Here is a 21790-nt window from a genome sequence, read left to right as displayed (position 1 = left end):
GGGCCGCACAATCATTAGCATGGGGATGCACACACTGCCTTTGTGAGAGTCTTGTTCTTTCAGACTTGGGGAATCTCGCTTAATTCCCAGATTCGGATGACCTGTGGGAAGCTCAGCATTGTTCAGAATAGCATTCTTAAGATTAAATGTTTGTATTGGCATTTTTAAGAACGAAAAACATTTCAAAGGCATAAGCAGTGAAATGCAGTAGAGCAAAGTGTACGTACAAGCTTGCATGATCAGAGAGGCGTATTGCTCACAGATAGAATTGCGCAATTGTAACACGCTCAAAGCAGAGGAAACATTACATTGTGAAAGATGCCGCCTTTAGTAAGAACAAAAAAATAGAACCGTAAACATCCTCCCACCCACCCCATTCGATATCCCTCAGTCCCAGGCTGTCCATACCTTGTCATGCCACTTAGACATCCCCTCTTACACAGTTGAGGAAGGTTCCGACTATGTTCCCAGATCCGAAAGTCTCAGCACCCTCAGGTATTTGGGCAGGGTAATTTCGTTGAATTCGGCCAAGAGCAGTTTTAACAAGCATTTGCAATGCAATAGGTCTCGCAGTTACACAAGTTTAAGCTATTGGCATAGTAAATGACAATGCCTTTTATTTATGTTTTCAAAACGAAAACAAAAATATACGGCATTGTTATTTGCAATAGCTCAAGCTGGCGTAACTGTGAGACCTATTGCATTGCAAATGCTGTTTTTAGGTCTCGCCTGAGACAGCGCTTTAGCGCTGCTCTGGCGAGACTTATAGTAATTGAAAAACAAAAGAGAGGGGTCCCACTACACCAAGGGGAACAGGACACCAGACAAAGACACTATGTCAAATAAAGAAGACCCCCTTGGGTATCTTAGATAGCATACATCCACTCATCCACATTCATTCACAAGAGTCAGGTATTAGCACCAATAGGAGTCCAAAAATAGGTAGTGTATGTAGAATAATCAGTATATTTATTTATAATCATTAAAATCGTTAAAAAACATTAAAAACACTTGATCACAAAAAATCAATAAGGGAGGCAAAAAAACTGAAAGGGAAGTACACAAGCAGCCAAATCTTGTAATGTAAACCTATCAGGCACTAAGGGAAACAACAATCAAAAACTGACAAGATCAAGGGTACATATTTCATCAATGTGTCACGTTTTTCTTGTATGATTATATCCCAAGGTATTAATCTTTGTGCCTTAGTGGACCTAGTTCTTTATCGGTGTCCAAAAGCGTTGTGTGGATCCTTCCCATACAGTCTGTACAACAAAGCGACGCGTTTCGGTGGTGTCTAGTAATTCCCCACCTTCTTCAGGCTAGCACAACAATCGGAACAATCGCATGGACAACAGAGGCAAGTCGTGAGACTTTTTCAGTCCCGATAAACAGCACTGCTAGAAGAAAAACAATTGGATGCTGTGTTCCTCCAGACGACAGCTGGGCATTTAAGGAGCCCCATAGCCTCTGTGGGCCTCACATCCTGAAAACAACATACAAGAAAATTCACGGCGGACGGCACGCCTTGACAATTTTATCCTGAACATAATACGGTTGCCATTTCGAAAGAATATATAAGGGAGGAGATCACTCACCCCCCCTTTTTCTATTGAGAACTGAATGCCACAATAGACCCGGCTGCTGATAGATGTCACTAATGAAGTAGTGACAATCTTAATTCACTAGTACATCCCTTATTAGAATTTATCTGTTGAGGGAGTTGTGTTACAAGCATTTGTGCTAGCCTGAAGAAGGTGGGGAATTACTAGACACCACCGAAACGCGTCGCTTTGTTGTACAGACTGTATGGGAAGGATCCACACAACGCTTTTGGACACCGATAAAGAACTAGGTCCACTAAGGCACAAAGATTAATACCTTGGGATATAATCATACAAGAAAAACGTGACACATTGATGAAATATGTACCCTTGATCTTGTCAGTTTTTGATTGTTGTTTCCCTTAGTGCCTGATAGGTTTACATTACAAGATTTGGCTGCTTGTGTACTTCCCTTTCAGTTTTTTTGCCTCCCTTATTGATTTTTTGTGATCAAGTGTTTTTAATGTTTTTTAACGATTTTAATGATTATAAATAAATATACTGATTATTCTACATACACTACCTATTTTTGGACTCCTATTGGTGCTAATACCTGACTCTTGTGAATGAATGTGGATGAGTGGATGTATGCTATCTAAGATACCCAAGGGGGTCTTCTTTATTTGACATAGAGACTTATAGTAAGCCAGTTTTGGAAGTGCAAACAGTGGCATTTCAGGCCTCCAAGTACAGTGCATGTGCCCCGGGCGCGCGCACCATTTGGCGGCCTGAAAAGCCACTGTTTGCACTTCCAAAACTACTTTCACTTTCGCCTGCCACACGGCCGCGCTTTGAAGTGTGATCGCGATTGCGATCACTTACATTTCGCGGGCGCTTTGATGTTTTCAGTGAGCCGCGTGGCCACTGAGGACATCAAAGCGCCCGTGAACACCATTTGCCACCCCCTTCCTGCTTGTTGCAACTTGCTGAAAGAATCTAAGGTTTGTTCCAACACTTGTGCATCATTGAGTAAAGTCAAAGCATCAATTTAAGCTCTATGGAATATACACAGTCAAGAATTGCTATGGAACCAAACTGCATTCTTCGTTTTTCGGGTGGCAGAAAATGCATTTGACGACTTATGACGTTTAGCACTCAAATACAAATCTGTAACGTTTCATTGTTATAACGTTCTTAAGGGAGAAGCTGTTAAACTTTCATTTCTGATTTGTTTTGCTTGTAACGTTTTACAAAAGTAAAAATCGAAAATAACCAAATACTCTTTGTGAGGTCTTTCATAGATGTGGGAATATTAGCATATAGTTAGCTGGCATCAGTCACTCATGACAGACGTTACGTCCTTTTCTGGGTACTGAAATTAAAATAAGACATTAAAAGCGCTACGGGAGCAGTTCGGGTCACCGAGTCAGACTAAAGAAAGCAGACGTTTACTGACGTCACTCCCATATGAGGATGGGTGATAACATTATACATGGCGAGGTAGGGCTTTGTGCATGTAATTTTAGCCTTCAAGCCCAATGCAACGCTCATTTGAGGTATCGTTAAAATATTTGAACTATAGGTAAGAGGGGACATGATCCTTGTCCAAAGCGTCTTTATTTATACTCCTTTAGAGGTCAGACATTCGATGCACTACCGTTTATTACTCCAAGATCTTTTGGGAAACGCACAGCAACGGAATATGGAAAGATAATTTTAGCAGCATGTCTCACTAATGTAGAAGTGGAAGAGAGAGCAGGTAAGCAAATGGATTAGGAGTTTGCTCGTGATTATGGTCCAAGATTGAGCATTATAGAATTGCATGTTTATGCCATGGTATCAGACAATCAGAAGGAAAATAATCAATATTACATTCTTTTTAAAGATGGGTATGCAGTTGATCATAATCTTGAAAATGGGTGTATGTTAAACAAATGGCACAAATATAGGTCATGATTAATGAGAGGTTAATGAGCATTACCCATACCAAAGCCATGACACCCTCCGCGCCAGGATACCCTGGTGGGTGATAGTGCGCTTAACAAATACACAACAACCGCTTCTTGATTAGATATGTTAAAAATTGTAGACGTTCAACAAACTCAGAAGCACCAGGGAATCCTTAAATGAGAACTGTCTTTTACTTCGGTTAGTGATACTTTTGGCAGGACAGCGGCAGCAACAAGCAAGAACACACAATGGTTTTTGTCAAGTTCAAAATGTCTTTTCCATGGCCCCCTTATCAAACTGCCATGGGTAACTTTGGCCAGCACACAGAGTCCATTGCGCAGCCATCCACCAGTACATGTTCAAGCACCAAGATTCTATCCATAGTACAATCTTTCACGCCGCTAACAATCCCACAATCCACAGCAGTTTCACATTATTTATATTGGGCAAGGTGCTTTTAAACTGCAAATGCAGCTCAAGAAGAGTGTCAGAAAGACACTAACAAGCATTTGCAATGCAATAGGTCTCGCATTTACGCAAGTTTGAGCTATTGGCATTGTAAGTGTCATTGTCTTTTATTTACATAGATAAAAGGCATTGTCATTTACAATGCTAATAGCTTAAACTCTTGCAAATGCGAGACCTATTGCATTGCAAATGCTTGTTTTATGTGTTGTTGCATATTTATATAGCGCGAACTCGACCAGAAGATATTTGAGCGCTTTACATGAGCACCATATTTACATTACACATTCAGGCGCGGGGAGATTAAGTGATTTGCCCAGAATCAGGATGTGGACGCGACCTGGAGGCTCGAACCCTGGTTTCTAGCACCAAAGTCGGCAGTCTAGCCGACAGACCACATCGTCTCCCTATGAGCCGCTTAATTTGCCATGTTACACTCCTGTGGTTCCAGGCTCTTTTATTCCACTCTGATTGCAGTTCTCGATGTATCTTACTAGGTCTCCCACCATACTTATTTAGGACAGCTAATCAATGCGGTTTCTCCCTCCAGATGTATTGTAACAGGAGTGCATGGTATACTGTTGTTATTCACTTTGCCTTTTTATATGAAAAGAGTTACGCTCACAGTAAAAAAAAAAAGGCATAGAACAATGCACGTCTCCAAAGACGCCACATCTTCAGTAAGCTCCCTGAAATAACCTTTTTAGATAGATTTTGGAGCACAAGCGGTTACCAGTGTCATCTTTCATACTGCTAAGCAACTGGCATTTTCCAATAGAAACCTCTAGTGCGAATAGGGAATCGCTCCAAAAGCAATAGGGAAGCGGGTAGTTTACTGTAGTTTGGTGCAGAAACCACCACTGCTGTTGCAATGAATCAGCATGAACGAAAGGGACTGTATACAGGCACGCACACAGGAAAAGCAAACTCTCATGTGAGTCGCATGCTGTATACAAGTTTATAAGTGATCAAGAAAGAGGTGGCGTTCCTGCACACAGTTAGTGCCGCACGCTCATTACTGGGGCCAGTTTAGCTTGTTTCTTTGTACATTACAGTAAAGTACGCTATAAATCGCTGCCCAGGAGCTATGTTTGGAGGGCTGCTAGGATTGTTACTGTGAATGACATGTGCTGCTAGGGCAGGGAGGGGGAGAACATGGAGGCTGCAGCATTGGCAGAGAGACTCTGTCAGAGAGTAGAGGAGAGTATAGAGGCAAGGAGGGGGCAGACAAATGGCAGAGGAAAGGATAAAGATGGGGTGCACAGAAGAGAGAGAGAGAGAGAATGAGAGAGAGAGAGAATGGAAAATTGAGAAAATGAGAAGGGGCGGAGAGGTACAGATAGGAAAGGATAGGGCAGGTAAAGGAGAAATCGTGGGGGTAGAGTGAGTGAAGACAGCAAGAGATTAACAATAGACCTAGGTACAGAAAGAGAGTGAGGTAGGATGAACCTGTGGGGGAGGGGCACGGAAAGATACATGGGAACCTGAATGCTCTGAATACCAACAAAAAGCAAAGGGTGGGGAGGGTGACTGGCGGTGCGAATGGAGTTAGGAAAAGGAAAGGGCGAGAGAAAAACGCTTAGGTGATGAGCTCGAAGGAAAAGAAAGGCTAGGGAAGGATTGTTGAAAAGAAGTATGATGACATTCAAGGGAATCATACCATGCGTTCAGGGGGGGTGGATGAATGGGGCCCAGTGTGCCTGCAGTGTGTCTCTTGTGGACTCGCCTGCAATGTCTTTCCCACTGCCTGCGCCCAATTACACATTGAACCAACCGACAGTAAAGCATCTTCCAACACAAGCTGCCCATATTGCAATGCAGCCTTTTTTCCACAAAGAAATCTCAGAAGCAGCAACTTGTACAAACAAGCTACATGAGGGAGGATGGGTGGGGGGACAAAGAACGGACAGCGGGAGGAGGATGTTACACAGAACAGCCCACTGAAGGAGGGCGGATGGTGGTAAACAGAACGGAAAGTGGGAGGAGGGTGGTAAACAGAATGGACAGCGGGAGGAGGGGGTAGGGTTGGCAAAAAAGAATGGATAAAGTGAGGAGAGTGGAGGGTTGGCAAAACAGAACAGACAGTGGGCAGAGGGTGAATGGATGGCAAAAGGGTAAGAGAGAAAACCTGCAGACTCACGCACTTAATAAGTGTGCATCACAAAAGTATAACTGGGGGGGTGGGGGGGGAGTGGCAGGCACTCACCAGACAGATGCAACGAGCGGTCAAGGATAAATGAAAGCTCCAGGTCTGTTCCGGCTGGAATCGAGTGGGATGCTGGCAACAAGGGCCGGAGGGCTAATAAATTAATAAATTAAACTGGAGTTGGTTCGCCTGCGAATTGGGGAAAGTAGCACATACCATATGAACCGTGCCAGATAATTAACTAGTTACGTGTTCTCCGAGGCGGTGTGTGTGTGTGGGGGGGATGGGGCTGAAGTGAGGAGCAATGTCCCCAAGTGTAGTGTTTTCGCATCATGAGAAGAAAGCATTTGTTGCACCACTCGTATTACCAGTGTCACTGATGGCTTGTTAGGTGCAGGGAGGGGGGCATTAAGAGGGGCAGCCGCTGAGAAGCTGCCAGAAATCGGAACTCCTAAAAGGGCCGATAAGTGAAACGTACGAAAGACTACTATACAAGATCTATGGAAATTACTGTGCATGCACAATTATACGGCAAACTGTTCACGTATAAATGTGTATATCTGTGTACTCGTATGTTATAACGTTTAATACGTCACTTATTACAGTTAGGGTTATCTAGCTGCATAAATAATTTTTTTTAGATATTTATTTATAACGGGCGCGCCAAAGATTTGCTCTAGCTTGGCGGTAAAACAGTCAGAAATGCAACGAATGGAAGGCCAATAGAAAAGCTACTTTTTGACACGCGCGAGCACACTTTTTTTAACACACACAAACTTGTTTTTATTTTTAACACACACAAACGTGTTTTTTGTATAACACACACTTAACCTGACGCTGCACAGCTCACATGAAAAGTAAAACCTAATGTTAGATACGATTCGGATGAGTACTATAGATATATTAATTAGTGGTAAAATAATATAACACAATGGGTAGAGTTTAATTAAATATCGCGGGAATAAAAGCACAGCACTTCAAATATTTACGCAATATAGATGGATGAAAACACAATTTACAATGAGTAATATTAGACGCACACTGGTGCATATATGGTCATAATTTAGCTAAAATAACATTTAAAGCATCCCTTTCTCTAACCTTCTAACAAAAAGTATACCAAATAGAATGTGTACAGCCGTGCATGTCAGAGTAGGTACTGTCCGAACAAGGTGTTTTTGAGGTCGTGTGTGTGTGTGGCTGCGTGTGTGTGTGTTTGTGTGTGTGTATGGTTGTATTTTTGTGTGAGGTTGTGTCTGTAAGTGGTTGTCTGTGTGGTTGTATTTGTGTGTGAGAATGTGTCTATGTGGTTGTGCGTGGGTGTGTGGTCGGGTTGTGTGTTCACAAGTGTGTGCAGTTGCTCAGTTGTTTGACTCCTGTTTTTTGCTTCGTCCATGACCTCAGCTCTCCTTTCACAGCCCCTGTACATGGATCCTTGTTTTATGTACAAATACCGCCAGGAAGATGCAGAGACGTGTGCGAGGTATGTGTGTGCACAGCGCAGAGGGAGTGACGATAGGACTCCAGCAGGGATGTGGGGTGTTGATAAGATGACCTTGCAACAGATAATTTATCTGTTCGACATGATAGAGTCAGAAAAGGGCAGCGCAGCCCTTTTGAATCTGTGGTTACACAAGAAGATCCCTGTTCCCAAACAAAAAATAATAATAACCTCACAAGGTATCTGCTAAGATCTGCAATGATCACAGGTAGGAAAATGGCTCGCATTTTTTCATCTCGTGTTTTGAAACATTAGCATTTCGAAATGGTTCATTAACTGATATTCATATATCTAATCTTTAACAAAGACCCTGCTCTCCCACTCTAACGCTAGCTTCAAATAGCAGAGTGTCAATGTCCATTTGCATATTCTCTGGATGCTCAGCTGTAAATTACCTGTCCTGCTTTCCTTACAGGGCGAGTATGTATTTTACTTTTTTAATGTACTGCGGCCGCGAGTTGTGTGCGTGCTCGCGTGAAAGTGATCCACAGCAGAAGTGAAAGTGATCGCGCTCCAGATGGTGCCTCAGGACTCCCTGAAGAGGGCACGCTACTACAACAGAGAAAGTATGTTCACCCCGAGGAACGAGCCCTAAAAATGAAACATTCCACCACGGATGGTAAAATTAGACAAATTGTCAACACCCAATGGGATCTTTTAAACATCAACAGAGATGAGAATAGGCTCACTAGACCATTAATTGCCTTCAGGAGAAATAACAACTAACGGAACCTGTTAGTGAGAGCCAAAAGAGCAGAAAAGAGTAACTTTTGCCAAAAGCCAATCACAGGTGGTGATCCCATAAAAGGTAATCACAAATGCGGCACAGGCTAGACTTCCACCAATGTGATCGTGTCTGACACCATCAGGATTAACAACAAAAAATAATCATACCTCAGGAAGGCAGAGACAGGGTTGCTATCCATAAACGAGGGTAAAGAGAATGTCTCCGTGAGCCTTGTGCTGCCTCGGGCATGTTTACTGCGTGAACACATGGGAATGCAAAGCCATTAATCAAGCAGGATGGCTCTGTCTCCCTTCACGCCCAGGGAGGAGGGAGATGCGAGCAGAGCATCAAAGGGCTGGGTGAGAAGGGAGGGGGGAATGCAAGGGTCAAAGCAGCGAAAGTGAAAGTAATGGAGCAGAGCATCAAAGGGCTGGGTGAGTAGGGAGGGGGGAATGCAATGAGCAGAGGAGCAGCTGTGCACGTGCATGTGATCTCGTGCACTCAAGGTTTAGGCCAGCCAAAAGACTGGGTAGCACTTTGAATATCCCACATATAAAATGTATCTTCGAGCCTTTGGCTCACGAGACCTAAAAAGGGGCTCCATATTTTCTGGAATGTGTCAGCTGAGCTGGTCAGTGTGGCTGAAATGCGTCCCATCCCAATGATGTACCATAATCTATGCAGCCACCCCACATACGTAGGAGTGGTTGTCCCCCAGTGCATTCCGATGTTCTGTAATGCTGCCCCTAATGCTAGCCCCATTTGTCACCCTCGCGTGCTCTTCAGGGGAAATGTAATGGGATTGGGTAGGCCCAGAATCACATATATCGGGAGCCTTGGAATTTCAGTATCAAAAGGATGATCTATCTCATCCAGTATTCTAGGCCAATACGATGACAGTATCGGGCAGTCCCACAGTATATGGAGCAGAGTTCCCTCATCATCACAACCCCTCCAGCAGGTGGGGCTCCTCTGTGGGTTGCCTCTGTGGAGGCGTGCAGGTGTTAGATACCAATACCAATAGGTCGCTATTTTCATAGCGGTTTCAATACTGGCTACATTTCGGGCAGTGTGCTTTGCTCTGTAATAAATTCCGTCCCAGTCCTTCCGTGAAAGGTCCCCTCCCAATTCTCGCCCCCATCGCGTCTGACTCGGAGTTGCTTGTGAATGTGGACTGTCCCTAATCATGTCGTACATTTCAGATATCAACCCTTTATCAGTGTGAGCTTGGTGATTAGCCATTTTTCATATTTGGTCAATTTACGGCCCCCCTGTTCTCTCATCCCTGCTTGAAGGACCCAGTGTCTCAACTGCAAATACTTCAATCTCTCGGACTCGGAGATCCCATACTCCAGCTTCATTTGGTGAAACAGGAGCACCCCAGAAAGATCGAATAAGTGACCCACCGATCGACACGCGGTGTCTCGCAATCCCCCAAATGATTTGTTGGACATTCCCAGAGTGAAGTTGCTATTGCCAAACAGGTGGGTTAGCAGGGATGGGAAGGTCGTAAGTTTCTTGGTTGTCACCACCCCGTCCCAGACTACCAATATGGATTTAGTGACCGGCAATCCCATCAGGCTCCGCGGCCGCTGTGACTTCCGTAAGAAGGGGACCTTCCATAGCGGGATGCCCGCCAGCACTCTGTCCTGAAAGAGCCATTGTTTTTCAGACTCCGGCCTTGCCCATTCCACCAGGTACCTCAGCTGAGCCGCTTTGTAATAGCTGAGGAGGTCCGGGATTCCTAGGCCCCCATTGTCCGGTTGCATGCATCTTAGAGCTTTACTCATCCTTGGTCGTGTGTGTCCCTGCCCACACAAACTGATTGATACTAGGTTGCAGTGAGGCGAGCACTCCTGCGGGGGGGGGTGAACCGGCAAGGTCTGAAACAAATAAAGTGCCCTAGGAAGTAAGGACATTTTGACCGCCGCCACCCGTCCCGAGTAGGGAGAGATGATGCTTGCTCCAAACACCCAAGTCCTTCACAGCTTGTTGCGCCAAGCTAGTATAGTTCAACTGAGCCATCCGTTGAACCGTTGCTGCCAAATCCAGGCCCAGGTAGGGGATAGTGTCTGCTACTTTTATGCCCGTCGGATCCGATGTAAGCGTTGTTGATCCCAGATTCAATGCCAGCGATTTATCCACATTGACCGGTAAGCCGGACACCCAGCTAAATGCATCCAGCTCCTCAAGGAAGGCGGGGAGGGAGAGTCTAGGTTCCGCCAGAGTCGCCAGGATATCATCTGCGTAGAGGCTGATGGGATGCGTTTCCCCTCCCAAAGGGGATCCCTTTGATTTTATGGTTATCTCTAACCCTTTGCGCCAGGGGCTCTATGTAGAGAGCAAATAACAGTGGGGACCTCGGGCACCCCTGCCTGGTCCCTCTTTGGATGGCGAAGGGCGCAGAGGAGACCCCGTTGACCCTAATGCAAGCCATTGGCTTGGCATAGCAACCATCCAGCTATCCCCGGAACCTCTCGCCCAAGCCAAATTTTGCCATCGTGTGTCCCAGGAAGCCCCAGTCCACCCGATCGAACGCCTTTTCAGCGTCGATCGTCAACAGGAGGGCATCCATTCACGTTTGGTGAGCCTTATCCACGAGATGGAGTATTCTCTTCATATTGTCACTGCTTTGTCGGGACTGAATGAACCTCGCTTGATCGGGTTCAATCAGGTTGGGCATATGGGGGCTCAGGCGTGCTGCGAGGATTCCTGTGAAGATCTTAAAATCTACGTTAAGTAGAGAAATTTGGCGGCACGAACCGCATTGTTGTTTATCTTTCCCTGGTTTGGGCATGACAACTATCGCGGCCGGAAGCATGGTGTCTGGGATCTGGGCAGAGTCTCCAAAGGCGTTGAAAAGCCTGGTTAGAATCGGAGCTACGATGGGGCAACATTTTTTATAGAAGAGGGAAGGGAACCCGTCTGGACCCGGTGATTTGAGCACTTTCAGGCGAGAGATCGCTGCTACAAACTCCTCTATGCGAATGGGGGAGTCCAAGGACACCGCTTGAGTCGAGGACAGTGTGGACATAGTAACGGATTGCAGGTAAGCTACAATGTCGCGGTCAGACTGGGTAACTGCTGTGTAAAGCTTCGCATAGAAATCGCAGAATGCCTGGGCTATCCCGTCGTCCTCTCCGATTCCCCCAACCCCCCACCCCCGCCGTCTCCCTGCAGCGAGGAGACCTGTGTTCGTTGTCTTAGAGCTCTCAACCGGTCCGAGCCCGCCTTCAATTGTCTCCAGACCCTAGGGGCCCCGTTCAAGCTCCTGCACCTGAGCGGAGAGGTTGGCTCTCACCTCCTTGCATTCTCTGTTGTGGGCCGCCGCAATCGCTATAAGCTCCCCCGTACCACAGCCTTCAATGCCTCCCATAGCGTCGTGACTGTAACGTCTGGGGTGTCATTTAGTGTGATGTAATCTTTGATACATTTAAGAAGTTGTTATTCCACCTCCTTATTATGTCTCATTAAGTCTCCAGCTCCCTGGTCTAAAGGCCCGCTGGGTCATCTGTATCTGTACCATCAATGCATCGTGATCTGACAGGGCCATAGGTTCAATGCATGTCTCCCTGACCTCACTGTTTACTTCCCCAGTTCCCAGGAAGTAGTCGAGGCGGACATAAGACTTATGTGCATGGGAGTAGAACGTGTATTGTTTTGAAGTAGGGTGGGCTACCCTCCAGATGTCTATCAAGCCCATCTCCCTCAACCATTCCTTCTAGTCTCTCGAAAGCTTCCCCCCTGGGAATAGGATGCCAGTGATCTGTCCAAATTGGAGTCCATGACAATATTGTGGTCTGCCCCCCCACCAGTGTCATGCGGGTCTTTGGTGCCAGGACATCTGCCAGGGCAGCTTGGGGGAATGTCTCCTGACCTGTGTTAGGGGCGTATACAGAGCCTACCACTAAAAGCTGATTGCCAAATTGAAGAGTGTAGGCCGGTAACCTCCGCTTGAGTTCTGCCACCTTCTCCTTTACCTCCCCCCTTGCAGCGCTTAGATATAAGAATGGCCACACCCGCCTTTTTCTCCCCCCGTGATGAGAAGTATTGATGAGGGAAGGCCCTCGAGCGCATCCGGTGATCATCTTTGGGGGGGAGGTGCGTCTCTTGTAAGAGACACACATCTGCTTCCGCTCTTTGCAAATAGGATAGGATTGCGCGCCTCTTCACCGGGTTGTCAAGCCCCTTTACATTAATCGTGATTATTTTCACCATTGCCATGGCTAAAGTCAGGGTGGTCAGGGAAAGCTAAGCCGGACCCCAAGTGATGGCATAACTCCCAGCCTGGTAGGGCAACTGTGTTTAGATGGGTTCCGCACATGCAGGAAGAGACCCTTTCTTGGAATTGTCGAGGGACCCCATGAAATTGTGCAATAGTGAAGTACGGATATCGGACCTTACCCCCACCACCCTAACCCCAACCAACCCAACAAAAAATACCACACAAAGTGTCCAGGAGTCGCAGTGCTTGACCGCGCCACCTTGGTGAAACAGTCTGTAGTCAACATCTGTGGCTGACGGTGCCCCCCGCCCGCCCGCCCGCTGCCCCCGGCATTGCTATGATCACTTATCTGACCCCCGGCTCAGTTCAATCATCAGCTCCAGTTCTGGAATCGGCGGTCCAGGAGGCCAGCACAGCCCTGCGCTCCTGCGCCATCGTCTCTGGGTTTGGTTTCGAGGGAGTCCCGGATCGCCGCCTTCCCCCCGACTCTATGCCATTTCTCTCGTTGAGGGCGGATCGATGACCAGGACCTGGCACACCTCCTGTAGGGAGCGAATTTGATGCAGCTTACTGTGAGAAGTTGGCCTGATGTATGATGTCACTAGTTCTAGTGTACACCTTATATCAGTCCAAACAACCCTTATGGTGATTGGTTGTAAAGTCAACCTTATAGACCAGCTATCCTAGTGGTAGCATGGACAAGAGCAGTCTTAGGCTAAACTCTGAATGGCATGTGAAGCCGGCTGTGATACCATATATAATCCCTTGAATACCAAATGAAAGGACACCACAACAGATATATATATATATATAAAATAAAGTGTATTTATTCTAGTCAAACCCTCAGCACTCTTTATGAGATTAGAGGTAAATACAACACAGTCTTATTTATGCATACATTAAGTCACACAGGTAAGTAATACAGTTAGGCCCTAGGGGCCACGCAAACCATATACTAAAGAAGTGGTATAAGGACCACTGTCACGGAAATAGGATAGGCCTAGGCCTAGGGAATCGCTGGGGCTACACTACACTAGCAACAGTTAGGAAGTGGGAGGCCCACGGGATTCAGGTGCAGAGTGGAAACACTCACGCGTAATGCGTAAAAGTCGATAGAAATAGTAGTTGTTAGCAATTAACAGTTTAAGGACACTTCTGAAGCAGCTAGAGAGTCGAGACTCGGAAACTAGACCCTAGGATAGTCACTACCCTTGTGAGCACCGAAGTACCCAAGTTACCTAGCCCACAGGCTGCGGGTGCATAGGTGTGAACTTGCGTCGGGTTTCGTCGTGGACTTCTATGGATGCCTGAAGGAAAGATGCTGACAGGCAGTCAGTGAAGAGTGTCCAGTGGATCCCAAGGCTGGGATCAAGAAGAGAGGAGACCTGCAAGCAGAAGGGACAGAGTCAAGGTCACTAGCCAGTGACCACGTGGAACCAGGAAGGAACCAGGCGATGTCGTGAAGATTGCAGGTGAAGGTGAAGCTTGTCGCTGCAGCCACGGGGACCAGGAAACGTCGAGGACGACCAGGACCAGGAGGCGAGCTGTCCCACGAAGCTCTTGCTGTCGGCGGTGTCGAAGTTGAACTAGGACTCACCAAGCCTTGGTAAGCGGAACCCACGAAGAACGGAGGACTTGCTTCTGGTGCAGACCAGGAAGGTCTGGGGTGCTTCTCCTTTACAGGGAAGCGGGAGCGAGTCTGGAGGAGCCAAACCAGCAGTGAAGATTTCAGGATGCGTCGTCACAAAGGCCACTAGCCCACGGGCAATCACCCGGACAGGCGCGGCAAGCAGGAAAATGCAGAAGGGCCCCACGCAGGACTCGTGGAGTGTGGTGGGCTGATCTTCGGTGCAGATGGTGCTTGGGGTTGGGGCTTCTCAATCCCCGGTGCACAACTTCGAGGGTGCCTCAGAAGCTGCGCTGGAAGATACTAGCCACTTTTCCCAGGTAGCCGGTCCCACGTCTCTCGTCGCCTCCACGCATCTCAGCTCGGCTGTGGATGTGGATCAGGGTCGGAGAAGTCTGGAAGTCAAGGCTCTGGTCGGGCTCTGCAGTCGGTCCCTCGTAGAACTTTAGCAAAGCAAAGGGTAGTCTCTTGATGGTGCCTGTTTGCACAGGGTAGCCACTCCTTGGCCACAAGGGAGATTCTTCAGTCTTCTTCTTTCGTCGAATGTCGAAGGTCCAGAGTTTCTGTTCAAGTTGCAGGTCCAGGATAATCTAATCTCCTAGAGCCCAGCTACCACTCTTATACTAATCTGGGGGGCTGGGTTACCTGCTAGGTCACGCCTTATGGGTGGGATCTGGGAGGGGGGTGGTTACACCCCCTTCCCTTTGTCCAGTTTCGCGCCAGGACTGGGGCTGGAGTGCCCCAGCACCGGTTTGAACTGGACTATGAACGGGACACCTTGTGTGCCCCAGGCAAGTCTCATTCTTTTCATCCCTCCCTGCCCCAATACACTAAGGCCTGTCTGGGGTGGTGCTCGCACCTCCCAAGGCAGGAAACCTATTGTCCAAGCCTCCCTTGCCGGGATCACTCTCAGCAGCAGGAGGTCAGACTCGTGTCTGTGGCAGCAGCATCCATTTTGTGATGCTGGGGCTCTGGTTAACTTTAACCGGGTAAGTAGGTTACAACATGTCTTCTCCCTCTAGAAGGGAGGGATAATATCCTCATCCCCAGAAATGGGATGGGGGTATTATTCCAAAGTGTTAGACACCTTACACGACATGTTTTGATAAAGCCAAACCATAGTTACCATAACCGTTTAAGATTATAAGGCACTTTAAGAGTATATGGTAGGCTATATCATAGAACAGCTATAAGGACATGGTTCCGAAAGCTGCAGACGGGCTCAGCTCATGCTAGAGCACCATCTCACATGTTACCAAGCACTCTGCCTCCAGGATTGTTAAGGCCTGCCATAGGAGTGGCTGATAGGTACACATGTGTCTATATGTAAGTTAGGTGTATGAATACTACACCTAAGCAAGGAGTGATTACACAACCTTGCCCCAGCTGAGTGATCAGCCAGTTGTGTCATAATGGAAGGCCAGGCCAGGGGTGGCACAATACATGCTGCAGCCCCTGGTAGGCCTAGGATACACCTATGCCCTGGGTACCTAAGGTACACTGTACAGGGGCCAATAAGGTGAACCTATCCAAATGGGTTATGCACCTAAAGTACATAGTATCAATTTAGAGAGAGAACAGCAGGGCTGTGGGTCTGGTTAGCAGGCCCACAGCCACATCTAAGTCGAAAACCAGTAAAGCAAAAGCAAAAAGTGGGGGTGAACATAGAAAGCAGACCCTACTCTCCTACAGTGTGGTTGTAAGTCAACCTTTTCGGACTAGCTGCCCTAGTGGTAGCGTAGGCTAAGCAGTCTTTGAGGCTAAACTCGTTAAAGCGTGTTAAGCAAGCTGTTTTACCATATGTAACCCCCCTTTATACCAATGAAAGGACACCACACAGATATATATTCAAAATATATATGTATTTATTACTCAAAGTATCCCCTAGACTCTTTATGAGCACAGGAGCACAAATCGTTAAACAAGAAAGTATTACAATATACAGAAGTTGCACTTTATATGGATGGGCCCTGGTGGCCACTCAAACCATATACTAAAATAGTGGTATAAGTACCACGAACAGGAAAGGGAAAAGGCCTAGGGCCTCTAGAATCGCTGGGCCTACAAGGAGCTAACTTCAGTTAGTGACCAGGAGGTCCACGGGTCGCGTGTGCAGTGAGGAAAGTTACACGCGGGCTCCCATAGGTTTTCAATGGGTGCGTAAAAGTTCAAAAGTTACTGCTAGAAGGGTCTTCTGGATGGACTACGAACTTAAGACTTAAAACACAGACACTAGAGATGTTTCTCTACACTTGGGCACCGGAGTGCCAGCTTTACCTTACCCACAGGAAGCGGGTGCATAGGTCTCGAAGTGCGTCGGGTTTCGTCTATCTGTTCAATGGAGCCTGATGACAAAGATGCTGCAGGCGACCGGTCCAGAAGAGATGCGGTGGATCCAAGGGTGGATCGGAGCTGAAGAAGACCTGAAAGCAGAGGGGACAGTATTCACAGTCACTAGCCAGTGACCGGCGTGGCACCAGGTAGGTACCAGGCGATGTCGGGTGCAAACAGGTGAAGAGGTGTAGCCACGTGATCCCTGAAGGTCGACGACGTCCAGGAGTCGGTTCACGAGCTGTCCCGCGCAGGCTCTCGCTGTCGGCGGTGTCGGCGACTCGAAGGAAGCAAACAAGCCTTGGCAAAGGCAGGAGTCGTAGGAAATGAAGAAAGCTGATGGTTCTGACCAGCAAGGTCAGAGGGGCTGCTCCTTTGGAGGGCAGCAGGGGCCAGTCTGGAGCAACCAGACCAGCGTCGTAGTTTTCAAGTTAGGTCGCCAAGATGGCCACTAGCCAACGGGCCAGGGTCCGGTTAGGCGCGTCGAGTTGCAAAGTGCAGAGGGGCCCCACGCAGATCGTGGAGATGCTGGAGGGCTCACCTTTGGTGCAGATGCTGCTCGGTTGTTGGGCTTCTCAGGTCCCAAAGCACAACTTGGAGGGAGCCTCTGTTGTCGCGCTTGCAGCTTGTCGTGGGTCTTTCAAGATGGCTGGCTCCACGTGTCTCGGTGCCTCCACGGGTTCCTTCTTTGCAGGGACTGTGGATCGGGCTGTGAGAGGTCTGGAGGTCCAGTTCTTGTCGGGCTCTCGGCTCGGGCTCCGGCAGGAGGCGGCGGCAAAGCAGACGTCGAGTAGCTGGTTGGTGCTTGCGTTAGCAAGATGGTCACTCCCTGACCATAGGGGAGATTTCCTTCTGTCCTCTGTGCAGCAGAGCGTCGAAGTTCCCGTCTTCTTCTTTGTAGTAAGTTGATTCCAGCATGTCTGAAGTCTTAGGACACAGCTCCTACCTTTAAGCGGATTCTAGGGGCCGGATTACCTGCTAGGTCCCTCCCTAAGGGTGGGACCAGGAAGGGGGGTGGTTACACCCCCAATCCTTTGTCCAGCTCGCCCCAGGTCCGGGGCTGGTGTGCCCCAGGACCGGTTTGAACTGGCATATGCACCGAGGCTCCTTGTGAGCCTCAGGCATGTCTGATTCCATTCAAGCCCTACCTGACCAATACACAACATCCTGTCTGGGGTGGTGCACGCACCTCCCCTGGCAGGAAACCCTTTGTCCACGTCTCCCAAGCTGGAAGGACTCCCAGCAGCCAGAGGGCAGACTTGTGTCTGTGGTGGCAGCATCCATTTTGTGGAGCTGAGGCTATGTCTGATTTTACCCGGGTTTCAGGTACTGTACATGTCGTGTCCCTCTAGAAGGGTGGAATGCTAACCCCGTCGCATGGAATTGGCGAGGGATTAGTATTCCAATTCGTATGACACCTTACTCGACATGTTTTGATAAAGCCAAACCAAAGATAGCATTTAACCGCGAGGTTCATAATGCACTTAAGAGTATATGGTATGGCGATATCTGGAAACGGTAGAAGGAAGTTGTTCCGACCACTGCAGACAGGCTCAGCTCATGCCAGAGCACCATCTCACATGCAACCAAGCACTCTGCCTTCAGGATTGTTAAGGCCTGCCATAGGAGTGACTTATAGGTTAACATGTGTCCCATTTAAGGTTAGGTATAGGTATACTACACCTAAGTAAGAGGTGGATACACCAACTTACCCCAGCTGAGTGATCAGCCAGTTGTGTCAAATTGTTAGGCCAGGCCAGGGGTGGCATAATACATGCTTCAGCCCCTGGTAGGCCTTAGATACACCAATGCCCTGGGTACCTAGTGTACACTGGTACAGGGGCTCACAGGGTGATCCACTTCCAATTGGTTATGCACCTGGTGTGCATAGTGTCAATTTAGTAGAGAGAACAGCAGCCTGGGGGTCTGATTAGCAGGCCCACAGCCTCAATATGTCAAAAACCAGTGAAGCAAAAAGCAAAAATTTGGGGTGACCATAGGATAGCAGACCCTACTCTCCTACACTCCTCCTCTCCTTTTCCTAGGTGCGTGCATCAGAAAACTCACAAGGTCTTCTGGAAGCTTGGCCCATTTATTGTTGCACACTGAGCTCCCTCCCGCCGCTTTAATTACTGGTAGCGTCGCCTTACACGGCTCCAGTTAAAAGCAGCTCTATGCAGGTGATTGATAATTTAAGTGCGAGTAGGCAGCTCATGTACTTGCCGAGTTTATTTGAATATATGCTGTTCCTGAATTTTATTTATTTATTGCCTGGGTAGCAGACATGAAAGGCGTGCGCCGTTTGCAGCCCAGATTGCCCCGAGAAAGCCAAGAGCCGGCAGTGCACGACGGATGCGTCCCAGCTAGGCTGTCGATCTTCCGCGAGCCTCTGCTTGGTCCTAACTGCCCTCTGCGCCGCCCCTTCTTTAGGTTTCGCCTAGGCAGCGCATGCGCTGTCTCGGTGAGAGATGCTGTATACAGTATAGCGGGGGGAAGCTCCGCCTACTTTCCAGCCATAAATTTGAGTGGCTGCAATGAAAAATCCTCCATTTTGATTGGTTTATGGCGTCTTAGTCCCGCCTCCTGACTGCCATGGCGTCATTTTTCCTCTTCCAAGGCTATCAGCCCCTTTACTACTAAAACCGTTTTGTTTCCCTGACTCTCCTCGTTCCCTACCGGAATCTGTAATTTTTTGTACCACAACTACCCCACCACCCCCTCCCGTTCGTGCCTTCTTTCATGCCGGCACTTCCATTGAAAATGCAATAGGAATCAGGGAAATCCGAGTCCTATTGCATTTTCAATGCTTGTTTGTCCCGTGATTGGTTGGTGACTTTGCACTATATTTTGCCTGGCCTGTCCTAATGACATGCGCAGCTCTCTTACACTGCCTTTTATTCCACGCATGCGCCAAAAGTTAGCGCGCTCGTGGATTTCCTGGCTCACCCGGAAGCTGCATCTCTAATCGCTCTACCTGTCGGTGACAGTCTTTATTTTTTTTTTTATTTATCGGTGTGCCAATTGCTCTGTCGGCGATGTGGTTTTATATAATTCAGGAGTCACAAGGTAAGATCTGAGATCTGTATTGCTTCTTTGTTTTAAGATGTGCGTGTGTAACGTTTTCTTTCCGAACCTATGAGGAGCCGTTAAATAGTATAGACTCCCTGTGATAAATGAACGTCACGGAGTGGCAGCCAAATAAAACCCATAGGAGGTTGGTTTTGAGTTATTGTGATAACAGAGTTTTACCCACTGGTCGCCATTAGCTTTTACTCTCTCTCTCCCTCCAGTGAAACCCCAACTGTTCGGGAGCTTTGGTGGCGCCCTGGCTGGATGAAACCTTTTGCAGGGCTTGTCTTAAGTTTAGTAACCAAGAAACTGCTTGAAATTAATATAAGACGTACATTACGGGAAATGTAAACTAGGTGTTGTTTGTCGGTGTTTTATTTACACTCCATTTTAATGGACAAAACTCTTAAGCGGTAGGTGCTGTTTATGAAACCAGTTAAAATCAAAATTCCAGGCTATCGTTTTTAACAGGTGTTAAAAATAGCAGACACCACTTTCCGGGTACTCTTATTCTCCAGTATTGGGGTATCTTTCATAGATTCACATGCCTGAATCATTCCCCGTCGTCGGAGTGGGAGTCCCACGGTACATAAAAAAACAATAATTATGCACATAATAACCATAACATAGGCAACCTAGAACCAGGAAGTAAAGTAGCCATAAACTACAAGGAAAAAAACTTCCACATCTACGACTTGTCCAAGTCATTATATACAGTCCAAACTGCAGCCAATCAAGCGACAGCACCCTCTAGAATGCTCTCCTCAGAGGCTGAGGCTCTCAGATTTACTACCGCACGTCGTGTGAAGGGAGTCTCCCTGAGCTCTGCTCAGTACTCTTCTATTCTTCTGGAATTTCTTCTCTTCAGGATGTCATCTTCAAAGAAATCTCTCTTTAGACCTTGTGAATCTTGTGGGAAGCTCCGGCTGTTTTCTGAAGATCCCCACAATAAGTGCATTTATTGCCTTTATCCTGATCACCAAGTGAGAGATTGCAAGATATGCAGGACCCTCCCTCAGAAAACCCTCAGAGATAGAGAAGGGCGTCTACTTCTGTGGCTACAAACGATTAAGGATCAAGACAACCCCTTATCTGAGGTGGGAAGTATTGCCTCTGGCTCATCTATGTCCTCTAGGAAGAGGATGGCTGAGGAGGATCTGTCTTCTCATGGGGCTAAGGTGTCGAGAAAAACACAACCCTCTAAAGGTTCTGATTTGCCTTCCACATCAAAAAAGGCTCCTCCACCTTCTAAGAGTAAGCCTCTGCCTACTACGCCCCCTAGAAAGACTGTGAAGTCTCTGGCTTCAAAACGACTTCCTGAGAAGGATTTACCTCAGAGAAAAACCCTCCGTCGATGAAAATCATCGTCGACGCGACTTCGATGTGGACTGCTACCTTCTCGTCGCCGAGACCAAAAATGATCATGTCATCAGCTTCATCTCCGTTTATGCTAGTCTCTGTCTCTGTGAAGCCCATCTCGTCGACGAAGGATATTACATCTACCGCCGACGCCCCGACAGCGAAGGTTAGAAAGATCAGTCGTCGACCAAGACTGCCCCGAAGGGGAATGACAGATTTCGCACTGCCCGGAGCCCTTCGTAATTGCTTTTTAAATATAAGGAGGATTACCAGGCGGAAGATCCTTTCCCGGAGTCTGTAGCTCCAGCTCCTGACACGATACCTACATCACAGATGCCTCTAGCTCTGCTAAACAATCTGCAATACATGTTGGACGATTATTATCGCCGTTTTCCTCCATCTGAATCGGCAGAGTCCATTCCATCGACACCTATGCCTCAACCTTCTGGCTCTTCTTTAAGGTCTCCCAGACCACCTTCTCCAGTACCGTCTCATCATTCCCATGATGTTAACACCACCGACGATGATAGGGAAGAAGGAGAAGTGGACGATAGATCTCTTCTTACGGAGTGGGACGACTACCAAATTCAAATTCCGTCCCCTTCAACTCCAGCTCCCATTGACTCTCCTCCAGTCAATATCGGAGGCTTTCATCTCCTTATGGAAAGGGCAACACAAAGGTTCCTTCTACCGATGGAGACAAAGAAGGATGAGTGCTTCCTCTACGATTTTAAGGGTCAGCCAAGGAAACAGATACGGACCATTCCCATTATTGATTTCATTTGGAAGGAAGGATTAAAGGTCATGCAAGTGCCTGCTTCTATTCCTGCGGTCTTGCCTCGACTA

The 21790-nt window shown here is 47.6% G+C and overlaps 1 protein-coding gene across 1 annotated transcript in view; it reads left to right on the top strand.

The window, feature by feature from the left end:
* DNAH8 (dynein axonemal heavy chain 8) overlaps nucleotides 1–21790 on the top strand; it is a 13985216-nt gene that overhangs the window by 768613 nt on the left and 13194813 nt on the right. The gene's annotated exons all lie outside the window — the stretch shown is intronic.

Source organism: Triturus cristatus, chromosome 6, assembly GCF_964204655.1.
Source record: "Triturus cristatus chromosome 6, aTriCri1.1, whole genome shotgun sequence".
In the NCBI taxonomy this organism is placed as follows: domain Eukaryota; kingdom Metazoa; phylum Chordata; class Amphibia; order Caudata; family Salamandridae; genus Triturus; species Triturus cristatus.
Note: the sequence above shows the minus strand (reverse complement) of the source record. Positions and strands in the feature narration are given on the sequence as shown.